Source organism: Anser brachyrhynchus (genome assembly GCF_964034855.1).
Source record: "Anser brachyrhynchus genome assembly, chromosome: 4".
Classification (NCBI taxonomy): Eukaryota; Metazoa; Chordata; class Aves; order Anseriformes; family Anatidae; genus Anser; species Anser brachyrhynchus.
The window spans coordinates 14,992,663-15,020,587 of NC_137698.1; the positions used below are offsets into that span (position 1 = coordinate 14,992,663).

The 27,925-nt window shown below is 44.1% G+C and overlaps 2 long non-coding RNA genes across 19 annotated transcripts in view; one reads left to right on the forward strand and one right to left on the reverse strand.

Moving 5' to 3' along the window:
• Positions 1 to 18,709, forward strand: part of LOC308194127 — a 155,761-nt gene extending 137,052 nt beyond the window's left edge. For 11 of the 15 annotated variants that reach the window (XR_013950292.1, XR_013950293.1, XR_013950294.1 and 8 more), the window contains 4 exons: positions 6,295 to 6,349; positions 9,665 to 9,762; positions 10,798 to 10,933; positions 11,438 to 18,709. This is a non-coding gene — a long non-coding RNA (uncharacterized lncRNA). Of the gene's footprint in view, positions 1 to 1,222; positions 1,325 to 2,244; positions 2,356 to 6,294; positions 6,350 to 9,664; positions 9,763 to 10,797; positions 10,934 to 11,437 lie in introns of all 15 variants that reach the window. The other 4 variants (XR_013950296.1, XR_013950297.1, XR_013950300.1 and 1 more) reach the window with 4 other exon arrangements.
• Positions 14,357 to 27,925, reverse strand: part of LOC308194128 — a 42,664-nt gene continuing 29,095 nt past the window's right edge. For 2 of the 4 annotated variants that reach the window (XR_013950307.1, XR_013950309.1), the window contains 2 exons: positions 26,389 to 26,467; positions 14,357 to 23,996 (listed from right to left, as the gene is read on the reverse strand). This is a non-coding gene — a long non-coding RNA (uncharacterized lncRNA). Of the gene's footprint in view, positions 26,468 to 27,925 lie in introns of all 4 variants that reach the window. The other 2 variants (XR_013950308.1, XR_013950310.1) reach the window with 1 other exon arrangement.

Genomic DNA, 27,925 nt, shown 5'->3' on the forward strand with positions numbered 1-27,925 from the left:
AAATCATATGCAACCTGGAGAAAGCAACTCTGAAAAAAAAACAAAAAAAAAACTTCTGCAGACTGCTCTGCAGTCAAAATCCAAGAGGCATCAAAAGCAACTAAATAAATAAATAAATGAAATATAACCAAGATGGGGACTTCCTTGTCACAGGAAGCATGGTACGTTACGTTATAGCAGTAGTTAGCTTCCAAAAGTAGCTGGAAAATTCAAGGATGAAAAAAAGAATCCGTTAAAGATGATTAAAATACAAAGATGTCACCTTTAGGTCTGTAAGTTCCCAGGCTGAAAAACAGCCTGGAAGAATATCCTTCCACAAGCTTGTCCTGTCCCCCAGGCAGCTGGGCTGCTCGCTGTGCAGAGGGAGGCAGAGTGCTGGAGTAGGCAGAGCTCTTGTTCTACGCAGCAGTAGAAGTGTGGCTGGGAAAACACCTCGGGGTTTTCGTTTGGGATCTGTGGACAAATTGGAAGTAGAAGAAAGCTGAAGTAGTCCTTACCTTCTGCAGTATTTAAACAAGTCAGTCCCATAATGATATTTTGATTCAATTTTCTTTTACTTCTTTATGTACTTAAATATTAAGTACTAATAACGCACCATCCATTATTTATGTAAAGTATGTGGGCTGTGCGTTCCCTAAGACAGCAAGCCATCACTACTGCCCTAAAGGATGGGTAAATCAGATGGATATAGAAGAAAAAAAGTGCAGTGTGAGCCTTTTTTCTCCTCCCTAGCTCCTAAAATCTGGGCTATAGCTAAGAAAAGCATGTTGCTTCACGTGGGAGGAGGGACTGCATGCTAGAACGACATTTAGAGAGGTGAGAGGGTGCCTAGAGAGCTTCCCGCTGGTCTGGCCCCGTCCCTTTGGGCACTGTGACCAGAGTCCTGCCCTGCCTTTGCCCATCTTCTCCCCGTGACTTGGAGCTCATTCGGCTCCCAGGCCAGGAAGGTGCTGGTTGCTCTGTCCAGCTCAGCCCCACGAGCTGCTGAACCTGAACCTTTGGTTCATCACGAGCCTTTGGTTGCCTGGTATTGTGTTAAAACCAAATCACTTACAGGTCAAAGCACGACTCGTGTGCCCAGCACTGGTAAACCAACCTTTCTGTGGTCTCCCTTTTTCTGGTGGCTCCTCTGTGAAATGTTTGTAGTGCCACAGAACCCAGGGTCGTGTGAGAAGCAGGGTTTCCCCTAAATAAAATGCAGCTCTCCCACCTTGTGCTGCAGGTTAGCCCGGGCACAGATCCAAGAGCTGGGTTTGCTTTGTCCTCCAGAGTGTCCTGCGCTGCACAGAGACGTCTCTCTCCCAATCTGAAGGCAGGCACAAAGGTGAGCACCTTACCGAAAGGAGATGCAGAAGTGTGAAGAGTTGGCAGTTGGAGCTGGCTGCAGACAAGGCTGTGTTTTTTAAGAGAATCGGGATGCAAAATTGAAGGGGGAAACTTCAGGGGATAAAAACAGATGTTTTAAGACGTATTATCAGAGAGAACAGCACTTTGCAAACAATGCTTGTAAAAATATGACAGGGTAAGGGGAATGTGCCCTATGAATTAGTGGCAGATATGGGAAAAGGAAGTCTCATCCGTCTCCACTTTCTGCATTAATTTTTCTCCTAGCAAAAAAACACAAAGAGATCTCCTGGGGGCAAGAAATCTTCAGCAGAGAGGTTTTGTTTGTAAATAAAACAAGGAGAAAAGTGTCAGAAGATACACATTTCCTGAAAAAAAAATAAAAATAAATGAAAAAAAAAACATCCCCCAGCAAACCACCCGGCACAAACGGAGCAGGTAACGTCGGCCTCCTGCCCGCTGCCGTAGGTGAAGATGTACGGGAGGCTGCTGGATGCTCTGCTCCCTCCCTCCCTGTCCGTCCCCCGGGTCCCCCGCAGCTGCTGCTGCTGCAGGAGAATAACGAGGATGTTCCTCTGGATGTGACACCGCCTCAGCGGGGTCTTTAGGAGAGCTCTCCCCAGCTATTCCCCCGAGCCCCGCGATAACGCACAGCCTGGGCGGGCAGTGCTGGTGGGCTCAGCACGTCCCTCGCTTTTATTTGCCTCTTCGGGGAGAACATTGCACTTACCTCCACGGCTCCTTTTAAAATGATGGCAAGCAGGAATGTATTGAAACAAATGGCAAATGTTCCCTGCCAGGGTAAGGGGGAACAGTCACGCATCGAAAGAGCAGCCTTGCGTTACCCAGATTGCTTTATCTTACACACTGTGCATTTCCATTTATTTTTTTTTTTTCCAGCAGGATTTAACACTGAAACTGAGCAAGTGTTAGTGAAGCAAAAGAGCGCTCGGCCTGATGGAGGCCTGGGGTTAACCAATGCACGGAAGCGGAGGAAGTTTGTGAATTTCTGTGAGAACACCGAATTTTGTGTCATCTTTTTCACTAACTTTAGCTTGTTGTTCTGGATGCTGTTTTAGCGACCTGGAGCTTGCCAAGGTGGAAATTGTTAGAATAAACCTGTCTGTGAGTTAGCGACAGAAATATTGCTAGCCTTTTATCTGCTTTTCCTGCTTTGATTTCTCCAGAGCTTACCTGCGCTGTCTCTTGTCCAAAGGACATTTTTATACCTGTGCCGATAAGTGGCAGACTGCTCACGAAGGGCACAGCACAGTGGCAGCCTGCGAGGGAAGCAGTGAAAAGCTTCCTTTAACATCGCTGTACGTGGCAAACCCAATTTTCAGCCGTATATGTCAGCATGGCAACTCTTCTTGTTCCCAGTCAGCATGCTACAGGGTAATCGAGAATACAGCTTATTGCAGGCTTTTGTTTCTCTTCCAAGATTCGTTCCTTTTCATCCCTTTCTGTGCCGAGTATAATAAACAGAACAGGAAGCTGAAGGCAGTTTGGCTGGGGAAACAAGACACAATAATTAAAAACAAAATCAACAACAACAAAAATATGCAGAAAAACAACAAAAAAGCAGGTCAGCAGAGAGAGAGAAAGACACCTTTGTGAGAGGAAAAGGAAAAGAAGGAAAAGTAATGTCCAAGCTCTTCTCAACCAGCGTGAACGGAGGTTGTGAATAACAAACTAGAGATCTTGCCATGTCCTACACAGGTGGGTCATGCTTTTTCCGTGCTCCCTTATTACTGCCCACCCCACTACAGTCAGAGCGGCCCATGGCAGCGGGTCAGTTGACAGCCCTCCTCGCCAGGAGCGAGGCCACTGGTTAGGTGGGAGGTTAGAGGGCAGGGTGAATGCTCTGGCCTCAGGTGTCCTTCCGAAAATGAGTGTTGGAATTTGGCCCTTAAATCCTTAAGCAGCACAGAGATAGGCCTTCTTTTCTCTGGGTTTGGGATAAACATGGAAAAAAAAATGACCGAGGGAATGAAAGAAATGCACTCCGGTTCTGCTTTCTTTGTGAGCTTCGAGCTTTTGTGTACATAGAAATGCAGATTTATGAGATCTTGAAAATGCAGCACTTGTATCAATTCCTTCCCTGGCGTTGAGCACGAAGAATCTAATAACCACTAGGTTCTCCTGTTGACGCGGGGAGGATCGTCACTTGGATTTGATCCAACCTCTAAGTATTACAGATGAGCCTAAGGCACTGCTGTAGTGACATATTATCCTGCGTCTCCTTATAGCACTATTCCTGTCTCGCCTTTTCTGGATGCTCTGAAAAAAGACAGTGGCAGAGATGCACCTCGGGGCTGATGTGCTGCAGCAGTTCCTATGTCTCCGTGTTTCACCCGGACTGCTGCAGCTGTCCAATACGGGTTAGACCACCGGGAAAGGGACAGAGCGCCTTCATCGCTCTGCTGGGGGCCCAAATCTGCTCCCCCGTACCAGCCAGCATGAGGCATGAGGCACCTGCACAGGCAGCACGGCGGAGCTGAGGATCCTTCAGGCATGGGGGGCTCAGGGGCTCCTGCCAGGCAAGGCAGCTGAGACGATCCGCTGCCTGCGACCTCATTAAAACAGCCTGATTGGGGCTGCTAATCACATAAATAAAGAATTAAATCATAGCATTAACCTTCTACAGGGAAACCTGCCCTGGCAACACTGGCAGAATTAGATCTATCAATTATTTACAGGGTCATTTGATAGAAATGTATATAGATGGCAGATTATGAGCACTTGAAGCAATAAGTTAACCATAAATTATTGCTCTGATAAGAATCTTTTAATATTTTCCTCTTCATGTCCTGAATTAAAAGCCACCTTGCTTTTATCTCTGGAAGACAGTAGCACCGCACATCATTTATCGCAGGTAGATCAAACAAAAACCATGCCCCAGCATCGAGGATTTTCACACTCCTTTTTTACTCCTGAGGCTCCTTGTTTTGTTGGCCATCCCTCCTGTGCAAAGAGAGCTAAATGCAGGGCCAGTTCCTCACCTGCTGTGACCTCTCAGAGCTTCCTTGGTGGCAAAGCTATTGAGACGACTGGAGTATGTGTCCTTGCCACCACCGAGCAGAAAGTCAGTGCGCAGGTAACCTGGCTCACCGGTGATCTCCTGTTATCCCCCAGTGCCGCACAGCACCAGGATGCTGTCTGCAGTGGCTCTCCAGTGTTATTCGTCAAAGCATTCAATTCCATTAAATGCCATGTAGCTTTTCCCTTCTATCTAAGGACTGCTTGGAAAAAACGCTCTTGAATCAGATGTGATGATGAGTTCATTGTTTTACCGATTCTACTGGGCTTGCAGGAATGACAATGGTACTAGATGGGCTTGTTTGCTGACCGGAATTTGAATGTGGATCTGTAGATAGCACACAAAAGACTTGGGCATGTGGAGTGGAGGAGGGTGGGGAGACTGAAGGGAAATCTGTCATTATTTATGGAAATATCCAGTATTCATGGAGCCATCTGCTGTGAGTGATTCAAGTCTGAGAAGTGTCATAAAATGAGAAAGCATAATGTAAAAAGAAAAAAAAAAAACAACAACAAAAAACCCTGCATTTCTCAGAAACCTGAACCAGTGAATATGTAACCTCAGAATCTCTCTTTTTAAAGATGGTTTGCAAATCTTCTGCCAGACTGAGAGATAAAGATAGATGATATTTCTCAGGTTTCTTTCCTCACCCTTTTTGGAGCAATTCATTCCATTTGTTCATTTCCAGCCTTTTAATTATTGATCATGTCTTTTCCTTTTCACTTCCTTACTGTTACGGGCTATGAGACAAGGGGGAGTTAGAAAAAGGTATTTGAGACTGCTTAGACCTTGAAGCATTGAGAAGGTCTTTACTGTAGCCACGGTTTTCTCTTGATACTGAAACATCGGTTGTGTTGCCAGAATTTTTATTAAGAAATCTTATTATGGGTGGGACCCTCATAATACTCCCGTGGACCAGGTCTAGGCTGGGCTGCTGCCCTGTGCTGTGCCCTCCCAGGTAGTTCAGATACTTCATTTATTGATTTGATCATGCTCTTCTTTGCACAGTCAATATAGACAGACAGTGGGGAAACAGGCAAAAAAAGAGGCAATGATTTGCACAGCATCACAGCAAGCTACTGACAAAACTGGGAATAGACCGTATCTTTCTTGGTTTTTCATGGGAAATAATCCTGGGAAAGTCCTTTTCTCCTCTCCCATAGTGTTGCAGTCAAGGGCTATGTATTTAAAACTCTCCTTACTATTAGTTTGGTTTTTAAAATACTTCGTTGCTTTTAATTTGCTGTTCTTCTTCTTGGGTTATCTCGAAGCCCTGCAATGGTCCTGTTCTCCGTGCAGGGTTGCCTCTCTACTTCCAGTATTCCAGCTTCATGCCTTAAAAATTACATCTCCAGCCTAGCAAAGCACATAAGGATGTGCTCGAGCACCACAGATTTCAATTGATACAATTAAGGATGCTCTTAAGTGCTTGCTTTTTGCCCCTTTCTTCCGTACTTTGAACAAATACTGTGCTTCATGAGAAAACCAACAGAGAAGTGGTCCAGATGCTTGCTTACTAGTGATTTCCATTCTTTCTGGATGCAAGGTTTGGGATTTCCTAGGGCCAAGGCCCTACCAATGAATTACTAGATTACAATCAAAGCTAACATAGAAAATTGGACAGGAGGGTACCTTTAAGAGTTCACCTGATGTCTTGGTCCTCAAAGCAACATCAGCTCCACCTTTGCCTTGTCCGATGCATTTGTCAAGCCTCAGAAATAAGCTATAGAAGAACTGCAGCAATTATTCTCTGATGTTTAGAATGTGTCTAATCCAAATTTCCCTCAGCCATGACTACTTGCCCTGCTCATTGTGCACACAGGGAATGGGCTCTGCCGTTCCTCTCCACAAGAACCTTTTGCAAACCTGCAAACTGTTACGTGGTCAGCTCTGCGTCTTCTCTTCCGCAGACGTGTTCCAGTTCTTGAGGAGCCTGTGCCTTCCCCAGCTGCTGTTGTCCTAGAGGTAGGTTTCACACCTGATGGAAGATGCCTTAGCTCCTGCTTCAGGAGACAGCAGTGTTTTCCCAGTGTCTCCTTAGCTCTAGAAACAACTCCTTCCTTTTGTGCATAATTTGAAAGCTTTCAGCTGGTTTTTTTTTCCCTATCTTTGCACAAAAGCTGCAGAAGGAGCACCTGGCTGTGAATTACAATGTTATGGGATAGTAACTAAATTTTTGGACAGATCATTTGTTCCTTTCTTTAATTATACGGGACTTGTTCCAGCCACACTCATGCTAAGCAGGACCTCATTCAGTAACCAGCCCCTCGGTAATCAATGTCTGCAGGAGAGGAAATACGGTGTGCCAGGTAAGGAAACCTTTGTTTCCTGTCCCAGGTCACTCGTTTCTCTCAGCTGTAGCACAAGTTATGTTTAGTCCAGTAATGAAAAGCTGATTGAACTAAAACATCTGTGAGGTACACAGTCGTGCTGTCTGCAGTGCACTGAAGAATGGTCCTTTGTTTGCTTGGGACACCAAACCCATTGCAAAAAGCAATATTTGTAGCTAATCACCATAGTGATTTGAATTTTCATTTAGCCATTGTGCTAATAGAGGCAGCTGGAAAAAAAAATCAGCACAAATAAACACAACTATTAAGTACTGTCAGTTTTCAGCACCAGGAGCTGCTGGAAGTAATGCTGATGCGTCCAACCCAAGAAATCTTTGTAATGTGAAATGATATATATGAGGCCAAGAGAGGAACACATTTTATCTTGTTTGCTTAGACTCCAGAATAGATCTCTGAGTCTCCGGACATAATGATTGCTTAGGCAAGTCAAACACTGTATATCACCTGCTGAGCATCTGATTCATTGACTGAGTGGATTGAAGCCAATTTAACCAGCTGGAATCTGTAATATTGACTTCCATGGTGTGATACTGATCTATAGCACCCAGAGGATTTGGCCCAGAGACAAAGGGAGGCAGCATTTCCTTTGGGTGACATCTTTCCTGCAGGCCGAGGTGGACGGTAGCTGTCCTGTGAACCTTGCTTGCCCGAGAAGCGGTGTGTAGGGCACGTGCAGTGCCAGTGGGTTTTGTCATGCTCCCTGTGGATGCTTTAGTGCTACTCTGGGAAAGGGAAGGAAGGAGGCTGGACCCAGCTTTCCCTTCTGCTGAAGAGGAACCAGACCATGCATGATACCTCCCTCGCTCTTCAGAGCCCCAGCAGAGCTGGACACTACAGCTCCTGCCCAGCAAGGGCAGCGGGGGACAGGCAAAGCAAGGCCTGGCAGCGTTGAGTGCTGTGACAGCCCTGGTGCTTGGGACTGCCAACATCAGAGTTACGGCACTACAGTGGTACTGCTCATCATTATTTCCTAGCTAAGTGACTTAATTTACTAAATCCCTACAGCTTTCCATATCTCCATAACCAAAAAAAAAAAACCAAAAAAAACCAGCATGGGGACAAAAGGCTAAGCAGAATTTATTATTGCTCTTTATTATTATCAAATCTTTTGCCTTCTTTTTAAGATTTATGAACCTCTATTTAATTAATTCATCAGGAAACTGAAAAAGCTAATTGTGGGTTCATATGCATTTCCATAGGCAGGGGCTCATTCCCTTACCAGATGTCAATAATATCTGATCCGTGCAAATGGAGCTTGGCTTGTGGCAGCCTGCTGCCTGATCTAATTAATGTTGTGACTCCGGTCCACCCTGAGCAAGAAGGGAGCTTGGGTTTTGCATAATTGTAAGACTGGGGGTAGGCAGGATTAGAAACAGGGAGCTGAACTCCAGTGTCTTGAAGGCTCAGTTCTGCAGTGCTAACCCTCTGCTACCAGGGGTCCAGATATAGGAAAGTGATGACAGAGGCAGGCTGCTTAAAAAAAGAAAACCTAGGAGGAGCTCTGGAGTGCACTGCCCAGCCCTCGTAACTGTTTGTAGGGACAGAAGGGGCTTGTTCACTTGAATTCAGGGTCATGTTAGGTCCCTCTTTGGTTTGCTTTGATCCTTCTAATGCTGCGATTCCCCCTGGGTCAGACAATGCCATGCTGCCTCAAGCAGAGCACTGTTTCACTTGCTGGGTTTTCTTAGGGCAGCATCAGGATTTGGTGGCTTGCAGAAGAGTTGTTCGTTGGCCAGGACCATGTGCATCATCACCTCGTGGCCTCTTCTGGGCACACAGATTCTCCTCTCTTTAGGGAAGTTACTTTTGGGGGAGCCTGGTTGAGATTGCACGTTTTCCGAGGCAGGTCTCAACCAAGCATAGCTTGCTTTTATTTCTGTTGTTCCTAGCATTATTAGCACACAGCTTGTTTTCAAAGATAATGATGTGGAAAAAACAATAGCATCCTGCCAAACTCCTTCAGTATACAGTCTGCAGGTTGTGCTATATTATCTGCGTCCTACTACACACACTGGAATGGTTTGTAAACTCTGTCTTGTGAGCTACAAAGGAAATGAAAATATTGAAATACATCCCTTCCCTTCCCTGCCAAATAGGCCTTCCTTCTTCTGGTACTTTTCTATCTTTGAGCTGTATTGTAAGGATCTTGTTTAGCATTTAAAAAGCTACTGCTGCACTCTATTATCAAAGACATATTTGTTAAAACATGCATATGAAAGGATTTGTAATTGAAGTACAGCTTTGATATATTTAATAGGATGTAAAACTGCCATCCCTTTTTAATAGGAGATGCTTTATGTGCATTAGAAGTAATATAATAATGCCTCTCCACTGAGCTCTACCCATTAGCAGACTTTTTTTCTCCCTTTCTTTTAGTTAATCTTAAAACTTTAATGTAATCTAAACACATTAACATCTTTTTTCTCCCCTTTCTGTACTTGGAAATGCTTTGAACTGAACTTTGTTTCAAATAAGAGATAGCTACAAACATGGCATCAATATACGGTGCCCCAGCACTGCTTGACAGATGGTCCATAAACCAGCACATCTCCTTGCCTTAGAAATGTTAACAGTAATGGGAGCGTGGCTCTATGTGGGAGCGAGGGAGCAGGCATGCATGAGAATGACCTTGTAAACAACGCACCACAATAAGCATGTGCTTTTGTATATTCCCATGTCTCAAATGTAATCAAACACCAGAGCAGCAGAAATAGAAAATGTCAAAAAAAAAAAAAAAAGAAAGAAAAAAGCCTCTTTAATAGCTATTTCCATGTTGCAGCCTCAGAATTCTTTACAAGGAATTGTTGTTACAGTTCAGGAAATCAGGATATAAGCTGGTAAACCTTAAGTATGCCAAACTGACCCATGGTTTGGGGTAGCTGTAGCTTGGCATCTCATCTCACACAGAGCTGTTTTCTCTTCCTGCCAGAACTCAGGATCAGGCACTATTTTGCAAGCTGGCTATCCAGTGTTAGTTGCTCTTGGAAAATCCTGGATATGTCTCAGGGCCATGTCAGAGGAACCCAGGTGAGAGCCCCCTGATTTCTAACCTAGTACCCCGCTAACATCCAGCAGGATATATTAATCACAGTTGTTGTAAGAATATTCACAAAACACCTGTGATGTTGTTGCTTTGTTAAGAAATGGAGCCCTTTCAAAAAGAAAATATCTCCCCTTTGATTCAGATACACTGCTGTACTGGCCATGATCAAACTTCCACTATGACTGTGTGTGTATACTTACTGCTTTTCCTGAGAACGTCTTTTAATTCACTCATTCACTGATACCTCGGAGCATTTTGAACATGAATATGTTGTGCCAGTGACTTATGAAGCTAGGTAGCTGTGAGCTGTGGATGGAGACCTTTCAGAACACAGCTTACCACCCACTGCACGTGTCCACTGTGAACGGGCATGTTGTACAGCCTGTGTTTGGGTGGCTGTAGGGATGCTGCCATCATCCAGGACCGTTTGTAGGAAGTGGTCACAAGGTTCAGACTCTTGGATTCTTTCCCAGTGAATTTTTGAAAGAACGAATATTCCTCTAGGCTGATAGAGTGACTGTGGGATGGCATAAGTGGTCTGTCATCCCCCACGTGGCTTAGATGCAGCATTGTTTGTAAAGTTGTCAGATTCTCAGCTTGGGACTATAGTTTGCCAGTGCTGCAGCTCCTTCTGCCTCTACTGCTTTTCTTAGCAGCATTCTTAACCTGTCTCCTCTGGCCTGCATTGCAGCCCACAAACAGCCATGTCAGCAAGGAGGCACGTTTATTCAAACAACACAGGTGTCTGAAAGAAGTCTGAGGCTCTGTATGTAAATATGTGAATGTTAGAATGCATTATACAAATTTAAATTGATGTTTCATGACTAGACAGAGAGAAAAACTCCATTTCACATGGGGAATAAATACATTCTTTTCCTAAAAAGAAACAGTACAATTCATTCAATTTGCATTTGGATATTGCCTTTGTTCAAATAAGTGGTGTATGTTTGGGTGTTTACAAACAGCAAGAATCATGCAAGGTGGTTTCAGTGTTTTCTAAAGCTGGTTCTTTTTTGCAGATGTAAATCCATCTCCCATATCTGTGAACATCTGAATTCTAAAAAACAGATGTATTCATTAACTGTCCAGAATATGAAAAAATAAAACAACCCTCTGATGGTGGTGAACCTGTTCTGCAATAGGGACTGCTGTAAGGTAGGTTTAAAGAGAAATTTTTAAAATGAATTGTCAAGCCGCAGTTCAGGGATTTTGTCGCTGGTTTCACTTTCAGTGCACACTGAACTGCAGTGAGCACAGCATAAATGCCAAGTCAGTTGAGTGTCATAAACTCCTCAGGTTAAAGTGAACTTGAGCAAAGTGCTTACCAGCTATCTGGGGTTAGGCAGATGAAACATTTCAAAACAATCCAGAAAAACAGAATGGGCTTAGAACGAGGTGGTGAAAGAACTGAAGAAGCAGTACTGCAGTCAAAGCTTCATAAGAATTCTAGTCTGGTTTGAAAACAAAAATAAGTGAGCCAAGTTGGCAGTGAAGTCTTGGACAAAGCTAACTGCACCCTGCAGTGTGAGCTCTGTGTGAGATGCAAGTTCACTACAGGCCTAACCAGACTCTGCTGGAGAAAATGGATTTTTTTTTTTCATCATTTCATTAAGTTTTGCGGTTATTCCTGCATAAGTTAGCCCTTACCTTTTCTTGCAGGACAAAGCCATTGACCCAGAGCACATCACTAAACAGATTAATTACTGCTGGACACAGAACACTTGTCACTGCTACTCCATCCAGTTATCTATGAGGGATCTCCAGGAAGCCTGTCACAGGTAAAAGCAGTTCTACTTGTTGGCTCATGTTTGGTTCTGTACTCAGGTAACTGCATTTTCAGAAGAGCCTTCCCCACAAGGGTATTCTGCTTCACTGCCGGAGGTGCTAGGTGTAAGTTGCTCCATACTGCCCCAGCAATTTTATTTAACTCGCAATTTATTTGAAGTTGTCCTTTCGAAGAGCTGGGATAAATGCTACCTAGAATTTTAATTTTAGGTCAGATGTTTAGTTTTTCTGTCCTCTTCTCATTACACAAGTGTGTAAGGAAACCATTTGGGCAGAGTCAAGTATAAATATGCTTTCTAATCCTAACATGCTTTCTTTATAGCAGAGCTCATGGAGGAGTGAAAGCAATACTGCATTATGTCAATATGCTCTGGTGGTTTGTTTCAGAAAAAAAAATGAACAGGATTTACTTAAGAAAGAGTAGTCTCAGAAAAAAGTACCTGAATCAAAGCATTCACAAATGCATGTATGAACTACAGTGGCTTGATAATAGACTAAATCGACTTAAATGAGGAACAAAAGCTCTATTTATGCAATTCCCAATGGTCTAGTCTAATAAATGACACAGAGAGACTACCTGTTCTAATTTCTTTAGTGTCTGGCTTTTGTTATTAAAGAGCATGTGTTTTCAGAGCAAGTGTTACCTTAAGTCTGCCTCAGTGAAGAGATAAGTGCCACACGTTGGCTAAATACATAGGAGCAGATTCCTTAAGAGACCTCGCAGCCTAGGAAAAAAAAAAAAAGACTCATTTAGTTTACCTGAAGAGGCATCCATAGAAGCAGAAGAGGCATGTTTAGTCTTGTCTGAGACATTTGCTTTCCCTACTCTAAATCCTCCCCAAATGCAAGAAGAAATATATGATTTAATACTGATAACTTGTGCTCACAGGAGCTTTGGCATTAGTGAAAATGAAGTGCTCTGTTGAAGGCACTAGTTTCTTGAGACTGAAGGGGAAGGAAGGATTCAATGTCATTTCTCTTCCTGAAGCACAGTATGGAGCTCACCTGAAGAACTGTGAGTACTAGTTACCCCCCACGGAGCAAAGGTATGCCATTTCCAAAATTAGTGCTTCCCTTCACACAGAATTAGTCTTCTGGGAATTATTTTCCTCCCTTCCTCACTGGCACGCACAGCAAATATTTTAACCTTGAAACATCTTTTTGTCTTTCCTATGCCTCGGTGAAAATTAGCCTTGGAGTTCTAGCCCTCATCTGTGAGGCTGAGGAGACAGTGGTGATAGCGTCTTGCTTTCATAGAGTAATTCCACCAAGGCTGACTAATGCACAGCCTCAGCTGCACAGGAACATCCAGAGTGGTCAGTCTCCCTGAGAAGTCTCCCCAAAAGTGAATCCTTTAGCTATTTTCAGTGCTGGCAAAGAGACTCCTTGCCTGCTGGGTATTGGAGGCCACCACCAGGGTTGGCCTCAGTGAGGAAGCTGTGTCCTTCTAGAGATGCTGCTCCTGACTAACATAGGCGTCAACATAACACAGGTCAAAACCCATCCTTGCTGCCTGGTCCAGGCAGAACCTTTTTGCTGTCGGGAAGAACTCAGCCATCAAACTGTAGCAGGACTGTGGTCTCTGGAAGCTACATCCCCCCAAAGGAGCCATGACAACAGCTGCTGCTTTACCTTCTTTTCCTTGGGGACAGGCAGGGACAGAAATTCAGCTTCTTAGCCGTGCAGTGGCAGTGGAGAGGAGGCTGCTCTTTTGCAGCTGCTGCGTGCTCCTGGGCGGAAACCGGGGCTGGATGCAAGTCCAAGCTCTCCAGAGAGCTTTCTGATAATGCTTCCATGGTGCCGCAAGTCCTACAAAGAAAATAAAATACACACATTCATTTCACAAACCCTGTTGCAATCTATCCATTGGCATAGATATTCCCCCAGTCAGCAACAGAGGCCAGGCAGCAGGTTGGGTTGGATTTGGGGAAAAAAACTGTTGCTGTTGATGTACCTGTTGGAAATGGAGGTCTCTTGGAAACCTGGGCAGTTATCTGGGCGCTTGAATGGAAGGTGTGGGTCACTCACAAGAAATGGGGTGATGTGCCAGTGCCTGGAGAGTAATGAGAGCTGGGTAATGGCATCCAGACAATTACAATCTTATGTTGGCCTTGTCTGAAATGGAAAAACCAACAGTCTAAAAGGCTATAACACTGATTCTGTAGAACATTAAACTATTACTTTATGCTGATGATATCCTACTGTTAATTAAGGACTCGCATGCTTCCCCTCTTGCCTATAATGAATATTGCTCTCTGAGTACAAAGTTATCATTGCACAAAATTAATGACTCTGAGACTGCAGTGATGCAGCTTTCTGGAGTTTGCCCTTCAGCCCTGCTCACCTCATGGAATCTTAAGTGGGCACCCAAAAATACAGTACAATTAGTTAGAGGCTGATATTAACAAAGCCCCAGACAATGTAATTAAAGATAATTTAAATCCAATTATCAAGCAGGTAGGAAAAGATTTGGAGGGATAGCCAGCGCTAAATAAAAGCCAATGTACATGATTCAGTAGGCCAGATTCTGCCCTCATTTGCAGTCCCATCAGGTTGTTAAAATAGAAATGAGGACATCATGTAAGTCAGCACCCTCAGAATCACTGTCATAAATGTTTTTGTGACAATATTTTGCACGAGCAGCAAAAGTCGTGCATGCTTTGAGTTTACTTTGAGCATGAGTGGACATAAAGACCTATACATACAATGAATAATCCTAATTGTTACTAATAATTTCATTCCCAGTCCACCCCATAAGAAAATGACAATCAGATAGGAATACTTCAACTCTACTGAAACTCAATTTTATTAAACATACTTGGATCCAGACACAGTATTCAGCACTAGAGAATTTAACAAAGCCTGATCTGTACTACTAAGTTCACATTTACCCACAGCCCAGAGGCTTCTGATGCTATAAAGAAAGCTCCTTATAAGTCAGCGTAAAACTTCCTGAATAGCTACAACAAATACAGTAAAAATACATTTCAGGTGACAGAAATCTCAGGACGAGAGGATGAATTAAAGATGTCACAGGAGACATTTGAACAGTACTTATAGCTCTGGATGAGAAATGTTAATATTCCCCCTAAATGTCATATAATTGGCCCAATTTCATGCACCAGAATCATGCAGATTTTCATGGTTTTTGTTTTGTTTTGTTTTTTTTGATTCCTAAAAGGGATAATTTTGAGTGAAAATGGCTGCATTTCAGGGAAGCTTTTTTTCCTGCCTCATACTGTAAACTAATATAGCTGTTAAACAGAGGTTGCATTTCAGCAGTGGCTTGAATGGAAATATCTTCTAAAAAGCACATGAAATCCTTTGTGTTGAAAATATAAATCAATTATTTTTGGAGTGGCTTGAAAAATTAAATCATGACAGTCTTATTCAAACAGTTTTCTAAACGGCATGATTTTTGGGGCTAGTCAAAATGTTCTGCAGAATTAATTTTATCTCTGGAAAAAAGGCAGAGAAGATCCAGTCCAATCCACGTCCTTGGATTTTTTTCAGTCTACTGTTGTATCAGCCAGCTGGGACCAGGTAGCAGATATGGTTTTGCCAGGGAAGGGGTCAGTGCTGTAGAGCATGATACCCACCTACCAAAAGAGAAAGCAATGACACACATTTACCGTAGGATGGAGCAGTGGAAATAAATGAAAGGTGTCGATGAAAGAAGTCTGGGCAGCAGCAGAAAAGGAGGGCCGGTTGCTGGTACAAGAGTGTGATTCATGCTGAACAGAAATGACTAAGAAAAGGGTATCATCCTGCTATAAAACAGCTTCTGTAACAGCTTTACAGCAAACACATAGATGATAGCACTGTAAATACATAACAAAGTTTGTAGAACTCAGCATATGGGAGTTCGTGTTCAAAACTGCAGCACAAGAGGTGTGCTTTTCTCCTTTTGAGATACCACATTCACTGAGTTATAGTCCTAGCAAATTCCTGCCTGGGAAACTGGCAACTTTCTGCACATACTTTCAGGCTGCACGGATGTGCTCCCAGAAGTCATGAACTGCCATAGAGAAAAAATGAAAAGATAACAGGAGTCGGGTGATCCTCTGCGTTTCCGAATTAAACTATTTTTTTACCCCTCCAGCAGCAAGCAAATTCACATTTCTATTCTCCATCCTCTCCCTTCTTGGCTGTTAACAGACTATGAGGCACCCCAAATTATTACCATAGAATCATAGAATGATTCGGGTTGGAAGAGATCTGTAAGATCATCTAGTCCAACCTTTACCGTAGTACTGAAGTCCACCAATAAACCATGCTACTAAATTCTATATCTATGCATTTCTTGAAGACCTCCAGGGATGGTGACTCAACCACTTCCCTGGGCAGCCTATTCCAATGCTGCACAACCCCTTCAGTAAAGAAATTTCTGCCTAATATCTAACGTAAACCTCCCCTGCTGCAACTCGAGGCCATTTCTCCTTGTCTTATCATGTGGTGCTTGGGAGAAGAGCCCAATCCCCACCTTGCTACAGAATCCTTTGAGATTGTTGTAGAGAGCAATAAGGTCTCCCCTGAGCATTCTCTTCTCCAGACTAAACAACCCCAGCTCCCTCAGCTGCTCCTCACAGGACTTGTGTTCCAGGCCCTTCACCAGCTTCATTGCCCTTCTCTGGACATGCTCAAGCACCTCGATGTCTTTCTTGTAGTGAGGGGCCCAAACCTGAACACTGTGCTCGAGGTGCCGCCTCACCAAGCCGAGTACAGGGGGACAATCACCTCCCTGGCCCTGCTGGCCACGCTATCTCTGATACAAGCCAGGATGCTGTTGGCCTTCTTGGCTACCTGAGCGCACTGCTGGTTCATATTCAGCCAACCATCAACCAATACTCCCAGGTCCTTCCCTGCCAGGCAGCTTTCCAACCACTCATCTCCCAGCCTGTAGCGCTGCTTGGGGTTGTTGTGCCCCAGGTGCAGGACCCGGCACTTGGCCTTGTTGAACTTCATACGGTTGGCCTCAGCCCATCGGTTCAGCCTATTCAGATCCTCCTGCAGAGCCTTCCTGCCCTCGAGCAGATCAACACATGCACCCAACTTGGTGTCGCCTGCAAACTTACTGAGGGTGCACTCAATCCCCTCATCCAGATCATCGATAAAGATATTGAAGGGAACTGGCCCCAGTACTCAGCCCTGGGGGACTCCACTAGTGACTGGCGTCCATCTGGATTTAACTCCATTCACCACGACTCTTTGGGCCCGGCTATCCAACCAGTTTCTAACCCAACAAAGTGTATGTCAGTCCAAGCCAAGAGCAGCCAGTTTCTTTAAGAGAATGCTGTGGGAAACGGTGTCAAAAGCCTTACTGAAGTCTAGGCAGACCACATCCACAGCCTTTCCTATTACAATGTTCTTCCTCACATTTCATAGCTGGACTAGAAATTGTCAGCAAAGACAGCTTACAGGGAGAGTTAAATTCAAAAGAAAATAGAAATTGACAGAGACACTTGCAATAATCAAAGATCTTAAGATGTTAACATTATTGTTGAAGGATTATGGAACAGTTTGCAGTACAAGAACTTTGTACTCCCTCTGTCTGATCAATGTTCAGTTGCTGCCTGCGAGACAAAGGGAATGCAGATATTTAAGACTTGCAAGCTTTGAGAAAACTATGAGAGGCTATGGAAATATAAGTCAATGATCCACGGAAGGAAGGAAGTGGTGACACCGTTTTTGCTGAAGGAAGTCAGGACACTCGGACAGATCGAGCTATGTCCCAGCAGCAGAAGTCCTCTCCCTGGCACATGCCCAGCTAGCATCAAGCGGCTACTGAACAACATCGCTCATTTCTGACCTCAGGCCTGGTTATGGGAAAGGCAGTATATCCAGCTCTGAGCCTCGGGGGAAGCTGGTCTGTGTGCCCAGACCTGGAAGTGAGAAGGACTCTCATGCCTCACAATTTGAAGGCATCGGTGAGCATGTGGGTAGGAGCGGTCATTGGTGCATTCTCCTTGGGTAGGCAAAGGGTTACTGACAAAGCTTTTCACTGACAGCTCAGAAAATTGAGCAGGCATGGTAATAAACAAAAGGTCTTCTCATAGATCACTGATTAAAGTAATTGATAGAGAGAAGAAGCAGGAATGAATAGAGGCAGGCTAGTGCTAGTCTTCTTCCAGAGCTGTTTTGGGTCCAACCTGTTCAGCTTGTGGTAGGAGGTTGTGCATAACAAGGTAACACAGTTTGCCTACGTTCCTAAATTATTCAAGGTTTTAAAGCTAAAAGTTGATTGTAAATAGTTGGATCTGCCAGAAACTGACAGATAAAATGGAAGATGAAGTTTAAATTCAACAAATGAGAAGTCAATCACATAGAATTAAATAACAGTAGCTGCACACTCTAAATAGGTTAAACTTTCTTAAGAGAGAGACATAACAAGATCGGTGGCAGAAAGCTGTGCAGTATGGTGCCACACATCATTTCGGGTGAAAAAGGAGACTAAGAAGCCAAGCCTAACAGAAAAAATAGTATGTTGAAGGGGACAGGAACAGATGGACACCCGTTTTTGATACAGTTTGAGAATGCAGGCAAAGCACAAGTACAGCAGAGATGCAGTGTTAATCCGGACATGAAAACAAACACCTACACAGGTGCTGTGTTGGATACAAACCGAAGACAGAGCTGGGAGAGAGAACTGTTTGGAAGAGAAGGAAAACAGGAGCACATAGTCTGCACTTCTCTCCTAAAGAAAATATTCAGTGAAACATTATCTACAGATAGAACTGGACTTCAACCCAGGACTAGTTTCCCAACTCAGATAATCAGGGTGGCAGTCGTAAAGCCAGAGAATCAGGTATTTGACAGACCTTCACTGAAGTCAATATCCTTTAACACTGATGTCCCTAAATTGTCTAGTGTTACAGACATCATTTTACCTGTGTTTGGTTTTAGGTGTTGCAGTCAGTCTGCCTAGGTTTGTTGTCTTTCAAAAATTCCACTACTACCCCCCCAAAAAAAACCAAACACACAAAAACAATCTACCCTGCAAATGGTCTCTAAATAGAAATTTGAGAAATTTGAGCTTTGTTGCTCTAGTTTATGATCCTGGCAGGAATTAAAAGTTAGTGGAGACGAGAGTAAAATGTATTTTTTTTTTTACACATTTCATTTCAGAGTGTTTCCATCACCAAATTTCTGTGCTAGAGCTGCCTTTGGCAGCCACAACAGCATGCAGCTGTGGCTTTTCAGAAACAGAAGAGGCCAATGGACCTGTTGGCCTTATTTTTAGAGCTACCTTCAGCTTTCCTGCAGGCTTTGAAAGTTAACTCTTGCTCTCTAATTTTTGTCCCATCATCTGGTTTGTTGACTTTAATTGCAAGTTCTCCGGGGCAGGGCTCATTTGTACAGTGACTGTTGGGCCACAGTCTTAGTCTGGGTCTCTAGATACTACCATACTACAAATGATATGTAATAATAATTTTGTATGTGATCAGCTGCATTCTAATGGCTTTTTTTCTTCTGGGCTTTAAACTTTTTTTATTTGATTGCATCCTTGCCCTAATTTCAAAGCTGGAAAATAATAGATTTTCTGGAGAACAATCCCAAATGTCTTATCTACAGCTGATCTGCAATTCAATATAATGATTCTTTCTTTTTGATGATTTTTTTTCCTTTAAATTTGAATAATATCATTTGTGTGATGTTACTCAATCTTTCTGTTTTAATTTGAAATCCTATTTTTAATCAATTAGGAAAAAATGACCTAATTAAGGAGTAATTTAGGCCAGCAACTTGAACGTTGTTTTATAAAGTAGCTGCATTTAATTGGAAATGTGCTCCACTACTGCATTGTGTTAGGAAGTAATTTGGAAGAATCAGCCAATGGGATCCCCTGGCTGCACTTCAGAAAGAAGAAGCAAAGCTGATGTCCAAAGCAGTCTGATGGACTTGTGCTTTATTAGTAGCTTTGCTATGAGCCTCAAGGTCCAGGGAATTGTCCTGGAGTGATGGGATACTACCACCACTACAGGTGGGTGGTAGGATCTGAAAGAGGAACGGGCACACCTGACACGTTTCTGCTCTTCAGCCTGCATCTCATTCTTAGCGTTGCTTTTAGCATCGTGCACCTCCAGGAGCAGAGGGGAAGAAACAATTGCTACTCTGCCCTGGGCATCAACAGCCTCTGGAGGGACCGCTGGCTTCCAGCTGATCACCGAGGGTTGCTGTACTGCAGAGCAGGTATTGCTGGACAAACTTAGCAGCGCATCATTTATTCATGCAGGCTCAGACTTTTTCCTCAGAAAACAGCTCTCAGGGAAACGCTTTACAAAGGCCTTGCAGTGTACTGACAGAGCCCTTGATGCATGTTAGTGCTTCATGACAAGGAGCAGCAGCATTGTATTCTGGTTAAAAAAAAAAAAAAAAAGATACCCAGAGAACGCTTGCAGGCTCAGATCACTTCAGTTTTAGCCTAATACTTTTTGTCATTGAATTTCATGTCAGCCCACTATTTATTTTCTGAATCTTATGGGTGATTCCTGAGCCCCAGAGGAAGCCAAAGAAGTTGCCACCCCTTGGTATTTAAGTGTCTGTCGTACAAGGAAGCCCCGGCAGCCTGGGAGCTGTTGTTCAAGGCACTGGCAGGAACATGTGTACCTTTGTGATAGTGCAGAGGGGACGCTTCTGCGGACAGGACAGAAATTTGGTGTCCTGGTGGTTTAGTCCACAGCTACTGATGCCTAGTTCAAGCAGTGACCAGTCTCACATGGCAGAGCAAAGAAATGAGCAACAGCCATATACAATTCACTGAAGTCGAGCTGCAAAGCAAGGCTGGTGCTCTGCATATCACCTCTAAAATCAAGTGTGCCTGGATGAAAGAGCTCACAGCTTTTGTAGTCAAATATTGAGTTCCCTGGGAGATCCACGTGAGCGGAGCAAGCCTCCTGCTCCATCCTCTAAGTCAATAGTAGCAATGCATTATCAGATTGCCTGTTTTCCCAGACACATTAAATCTAGTTTGACAAAGGTGAAAATGTTAGCTGTCTGCAGCCTTACAGAGTTGGCAAAATTCAGAACCCTACAAAAGTATCAGCTTTGATTAAAAATTGTGTCACACTTCAGGAGAGAGGATATGTGCTCACCTAACCTGGTGGGCTCCTTCAGTGACAGCTTCATTTCATCCTTCGGGCAGCACGAGATCTGGAAATGGCAGCACAGAATCCCCATCTTGCTGAGCCAAATTCATGTACAAAGCACACCACTGTCAACAGGAGCTTTAGATGTTCAAAGGAATTCAGCACAAGTTGAATCTTGCCCTAATCCATTTTACCTGAGCAGGCTAAATTGTCCTTCTGGAGGTGTCCTTCTGGAGGTGTCCAGACACAAACCCCTCCATATTCCATTCAAACACATCAAAACAGAGCATTGCTGCTGTTTCAGCAAGCCTGGCAGCCTTCTGACTTTGTGATCAACTAAAACTCCTGGAATTAGATGCACAGATTAAAAATCCAGTTGGATCATAAATCCCACTGCCACAAGACACAGCCTTGGGACCAGGATTTCTTCTACCAACTTTAGAGGCCAAGGTTTCAGAAGACGGGCATGGAGAGGGAGCGCTGCCTCCCCAGGGTGCTGGATAAGCCGCTCCAAAGGCACCTAGTCCCATTTTGTGGTGCAGGAAGAATGTAGCTCATGCTCACTTAAAGGAGGATGAATCCAGGCTGAAAACCCTACGAGGGTGTTAAATTCATGGTCTTATTACCAGATTCATGCCATTCTCCTCCACCCCACAGCCACCATATACAATGTAAACATGATCACTAATGAAGCAGAGTGTGGCTGCATGACACTGGGATTCAGCAATGACCAGCCAGTGGGTTATTGACCACAATTAGTCCTTTAAACTGCCAGCTTTGTTGTGCTTATTCTAACTTGTGCTAAAGCAAAGCTTTTCTAACAGGAGAAACCCAATAAAACTTACATGATACCAGCTGCGTTTATAATGACTGTCACATTATTATGGTACAATGGATGTCCTGCAGAGTCTTCTGAAACAGGAACGGGAAGAGGACTGTGTCTTTGCTTCATAAGAATCTCCAAGAGAACTCAGTACCAGTAAAGAAATACATGATATGAAACATCTGGATGCTGAAGTCACAGAATATCTGTTTAGAAAATAGAGATCTTTTTTAATTAAGAAAAATTAACCACTTCACAGAAGTAACAAATCAGAAAAAAACAACAGTCCATTTACAGAACAGGAAAAGCAAGTCAATTGTCTGTTCTGCTCCTGAAATCAAGGCGTTTCGGTGTGCAGGGGAGGGTTGTTTTCCTTAGAAGAAGAAGAAGCAATCAGTGCTAACTAATCAGCACCAGGCTAGACGTTTAAGAGGGTCCATAACTGCAACCTGTAAGCACTTACAAATTGCTGTCTTGACTGAGCATAATGATATTTTACAAAAATAAAAACTATGTGCTTAGCACATAGTGTAGAAGTCTGGTTTTTTGTTGTTGTTGTTTGCTTTACATCTGGAAGGGAAGGCTGATTTTTATAGAACAGCTTTGACTTCTTAAAGTTAATTTGAAACCACTCATTTTCAACCGGTGGCGTCTAAATTGGTGTCAACGCTGATTTTTCATTTGTTCAGATGAGAAACGTTTACACTGCATCATTTTATTGCACCTTCCAGAACAAGAGCTGCTCATAAACCACACATAATGCAAACCCTTGACAATTAAAAATCCACTGTACAAATGTAAAGCAATCAGAAAGCACAGAAAGAAGTGGAAAGAAAGGCTGCGTTTACGTTGGAGGCAAGCTCTTTGGATGAGCAGCCTTCCCGCTCGCTTCGGAGACGCGCTGCTTCTGCCCCCGTGAAGAACAGCAGCGGTGAGGGACGTCTGATCAGAAAGCCTGAGCTGTGTAATGGGGTCAGCATCACAGGTGTCGGGGCCAAGTCATGGAAATGTGCTCTGAATGGCTAGTGCCAGAATGCACTGATTTAAGAGGTAAAACAAAACCAACAGGAAATAAACCCAAATGAAAGAGGATTAGATGGCTGGCGAGATTATCCTATAAATAGGCCCTCGCTTGCTTCCTTTTAATACAGCCAGGGGCCAATGAGACCCATGTTTCCAGCATTAATGGGCCTAGCTGAAGGCATTAAGACATTTTATAAAGAATGAGAGGCGAAGGGATTAGGAGCGATGGGAATTTACAGAGCGTTTGTGAATTAGCATCAAAGGATGTCTGACTCCATGGAAAGTTTGAAAAGCGGAGGTAAATGGAGATACCATTATGGAAGAAAAATAGCACAAAAATTTCTCTAGTTAAAAACAATGCTGTTATTTAAATATAGCTCATTATACACGTATGTTAATTTCTCTCCTGAACTTTAAGATATAGAACAGACTGAGAATTTCTATTCACTCTTGCTTATCATAGAAGCACAGGGGATATTAACTTTGTTAAGAGGATTACCAAATGCTCAGGGTCCTGGTCTAGAGTGGGACTTTGTGGCATGACTGCAGCCCACACGGCCCATACAAATACTAAGCACTGCAGCTGTGTGTGCTGAAGAAAGCCAGATGATTTAAAAAAAAAAACAGCAAACCACCTTGTTTCAGGAAAAATGGCTATGGAAGGCGGGCCTGTTAGAAGAGCAGCGTACAACAGCTACACCAGACAGGGGTCATGTGGCTGAAAAGCCCTGGGCCCACCAGGTCCAAGTGTGCAAAGTCCTGAGGGACATGCGAATGCTGAAAACAGTTTCTGAACCTGCGCGCCCGTGTGTATGCACTGCAAAAATTGGCTCACTCTGCTTCCTGCGCTCATGGGCCCTGACTTGAGAACACCTGAAACTAAGCCTGGTGCACAGGGTAGAAGCAGCAGTCCTGGGAAACAAAGAAAAGTGTTCAAATAATGAAAAATGCTTCTCTATCTGCCACTGTCGTCCTGTTTCTGAGGTTATTCGTGGTGCTTCAGCTGCTGCACACTCACAGCCAGTAGATGAGAGGCTTTAGCACGTCGCATACAGAATCATCTTTGAGACTGTAGTAGCAGCAGTATTTGTCTCATCCAGTGTCCCCCCCTCAAACCAAATGCTCATCATACAGAGGAAAAAAGGAAAAAAAAGGTTGGGACTGACTCCAAAAGACCTTCTAATTTTCTCCTGGGTTTTAGTCCGAGAGGACTCTATTACCATGAGTGTGGGGGAAGTGGGACCTTTTATTGAAAGAGCCCAAAGGCCTCTGCAGAATGAGGCAGATATTGAGCTTTGATGAAGTGCAGTGCTGGGGTCAATTCCAGTAATCTTTTTCCTGCCCCCTCAAAAAGCCTATTGGATTTGCCCACCGGTGCAAGCTGTTGACCACTGCCGTTTTCCATCAGTATTTGCTTACCAGACAAAAGCTGCCAGCCTCCCATTTGTGATGCACACACACTGCTCCGGCCAAGGTCACTTGTCTGACTGTAAAAACAGCACTTGGGGAAAAAAGAAAGAAAACAACTCATCATTGAAGCTACTCATGGCAGCCTTTCCCCACAGAAATGCAAAAGCTTGCTCTGTGCCTGCATGTCGCTGGCAGCAAGTTTGTGGCACCCATCCCTCCACACAGAGGGAAGCAGAGGGACAAGCCAAGCAATGAAGCCACCAACTGCAATTACTGCAAATGCTCTCCCTGGGATTTATTAGCCTCCATTGAAGATGACTGCACGTGAAAATGCACCTGAAATATGGCTGATTCACAACGTTTCTCCTAATGGAAACCTGCTTATTCAGCAAAACTGGAAACACTGAGGCATTGCAGCCCAAACCAGTAGTATTTCAGTCCTGCAGTCCCACTACGATGCCCCACGAGAGTAAAAGCCAGAGCATTTTGTGCTGCCAGTGTTCCCTGGGGGATGGATCCACTGGAGGGCCACCACTTTGCATCCACATGTAAGGAAGTGGGGAGCGCGTATTTTTGATAGACGCACGCGACCATGAGTTCAGACAGGGAGAAAAAGCTGCGGTCGGAGAATGGGAAGAGAGCTTGCAGGATGCAACCACTACGGGCAAATGAAAAAACAACACTGGCAGCGTGGTCACGGAGAGTTAAATAACCATCCAGAAACAGCAGCTGCTCACAGCCGTGGCTTCCTGGGTATTATAATAACATTATTAATAATTTCAGGACTTCATAATATTTTGATGGACAGATAGCACGAGCTAGGATCTAATAACATTTGTTGCTGCTATTCAAGTTTTGCATTATTAAATCAGATCAAACCCAGCAGAGTATCACCTTTAGCAGGATCTGATATTCCTAGGGACAGACAAAACTTTTTAAAAGGAGTTAATGTTTATTCACCCTTTGAAAATAAATAAACTCTACCTGGAGGTCACTAGAGAGGACGGTGTACTTTTGCTTTGTAAAATCAATGTAATTACCGAAAATTCTACAACAGCAGAAAAAGAAAAAGCAAACCGAGTCTCCGCTATGAGAATAATGGGCTAGCCCCTGAGCTAGCATAAAGCAACTCAGGTCCAAGGAGTTTAGAAGTGAAGCTTTGCTCAGGAGAGGACTTGATTTTGTCTATTCATATTGATTTGCATCATCTGAAGATCTGCCCGTATATCCCTATAAGATTAGGAATGCATAGTGCTGTGAAGTGAACTGTATAATTCAATATTTTATCTTTTCTTCAGGCAGGCAGGCAGGAAGTGGGCTCCAAGGTAAGAACTAATCAGTAGAGTTGAGAGAATAATTTACAGTGGAATAATTTACTCAATGAATTTAGCTTCTTATCTGCTGAGAGACTTCGCAGCTCTGGAAGGCAGAAGACATAATTGCGGGGTCTCTATTGCTCGCAGTATTTCAGGGCAATGACAGAACTTCAGGCAGGGCTGGCCACTGCTGATTAGTGCCAGGGCCTTTGCTCACCGGCAGGAACTGTAATTTCCTGACCAAAAGGAGCTGAAGAAACCCAAAATGCCTGCACTGGGAGGGGGCAGTAGGCCTGGGCTCAGCTGCCTTGTTTCTTGGCACCTGTCCCCTGTAGACTTGGAGCAGCCTTGCTTTAGCCTCAGTTTCTTGTTGCAAAAAGCCACGTTGGCAGTAATGTTTCCTCCCCATCCTTCACTCCATAAACCTCCAACTAGCAGGGACAAACCTTCATTATCTCCTGCTCCTTCTCTGCAAGCAGATGGGGTGACAGGAAGGCAGACAATGCTGCACGTACCACTAGAAGGAGGTAAAACCAGAAAGAATATGCAGCAACATCCATTCTTGCCATTTTCAGATAATTTTTTTCATCAGGCTCTGGTACCTGGTATAAACTGTATGGATACTCTCTTGCTCCTATTTCTAACTACCAACACCCCCTGCTCCAGCCTGGAATTGCTGCGAAGGAAAAACCTTCCTCTTGGAAACAGGTGAGACCTGTGTGCCTTCCTACGTAACCACAGAGGGGAGGCAAGCGTCACCGCTGTGTCTTTGTGCTGCCTCCGGTTTCAGAAGTCTGCTCTCAGCCACTGCTAAATGCAGGAGACTGCCTGTCGCAGGCTGTGAGAAGCCTGTTTTGTGTTTGACAACGCCACCATGCTTCCAGAATACTTCGTTATGTCTTTGCTTTGCTCATGTCTCCTCTGCACTGTTGGTAGCAGCTCATTTTTATTTCAGAGATGCTTCATGGCTTGCAGAGCCCAACTTTCACTTAGCTTTGGAGTCTGCTCCACCTGCTCTAGAGCACACAACAGCAGCTGTCTGTGCCCATAAGCACGGCCACTTCTTTCCAAATACCGGCTAACAGAAGACACGAGATAACCCTGCATGTCCGGCACGTACCAGCTGGGCTCACCACATACCCTATCCACTCTATGTCCTATACACACCTCATATACAGGGCACTCCATACACTGGGGCATCCTTCAGCGATCTGACATGGACACACTTTCACAACGACACACTGACCTAAATAAAACAAAAGCACGTTAAATTAATTTCGTGCACATACAAGATCAATTTGCACGACAGCAATTTTAAATCGTTGTAGCTTTATAGCACTGCTTGCTTGTTTAATGCTTTTTTTTTTTAATGTAATGATGTCAATAGTAAATTTCAGCTTTTATTAGCACACAAAGGAAAACTATGAAGATGTTAGCAAGCAAGTAGCAGCTAAGTGGATGATCAAAGTGTCTTCACAGTAAAAACTGTACGCTGAAGTGCGTGTATGAGAAATGAAATATGTTTTTTTGGTCTTTCTATGAATCATACGGATAGCAAAATGAGAAGAAAAATACACATGCCTTATCACACTGCAGGGATTATCAGTCCCCTCTGAGACCACCTCTGCCTGTCACGTACACATTTTTACAGGAATTAAAACACTATTATAGCCACAGAGCACTGATACTGTTTGGTAGCTTCTTACAGCCGTCCCATCCTTTATCTGCTTGTTTCACATGCTGGAAATGACCGCTGTTACCAGTACACGCCAAGTGCATCGTCTTCAGCTATATTGGGAAGAAACAGCTCTCCTGAGTGGGGCGGCCAGCACAGAAGCCCCTTCCTGGCTGAAATGAGCCACCGGGAAAGGCAGACGTGTGCCCCAGAGAGCGTGACCCCCAGGAAAATGGGCTTTGGCATCTGGCGGGGTCAGGCACGCCGGTACCTGGCACCAGCACTGCTGCCGGGAAGGTTATTTCAGCATGTCTCCTGTCTAGACAAGCCATCGCTGTGCCTGTGCGAGGCTGCCCCAGCCATCTCCTGCCCACCAGCCCCGAGGGGCTTCCAGCAGACGTGCCGGGAGCCGCTGCGCACGCTGCTTTCAGCAAGGAGGTGGCTTCAGCAAGTCCTTGCTGCAGGAAACCAAGAAGATTTAAATCACACGTGCAATGACCCACGGGAGCGTGGGGTAAAAGCAGGCTGGTTTCACGGGCAGAAGGAAAGGCCGAGGGCATGCAGGAGGCAGGATAAAAGCAGAGAAAGGCCAACTGGGTGGCAAGCCGGTCCTACAAACAGGGCTCCTACACCCAAGCACTCGCTGTCTGCTCCCTCTTTTGCAGGGGAACGCTGATTTAAATTAAAACACAGCAAATTTAGATCCAAATGCAGCTCCCTTCCTTTCCCCTGCATTTGGCATGAAGAATGGAGAAGCTGCTGAGCACGAAGCAGATCTTCTTGTGTTTTGATCTGCTTTTGCATCTGTGTATTTGATGCTGTTTATTCTGACTTTCTGAATACCAGGTTTCCTCCTCAAGGACTGAGGCCGACAGACCTATTTAATCTTTCATATTGGCCACAGCGATAACTTCTTATTAAATATTTCATGTTGTTGTACTGATAAAGAACATAAGACAAAACTTGGCATGAATACGATCCAGAAGAGCATCTGCTTAAAAATAAAACACTTGGGAGAATCTGGAAGGA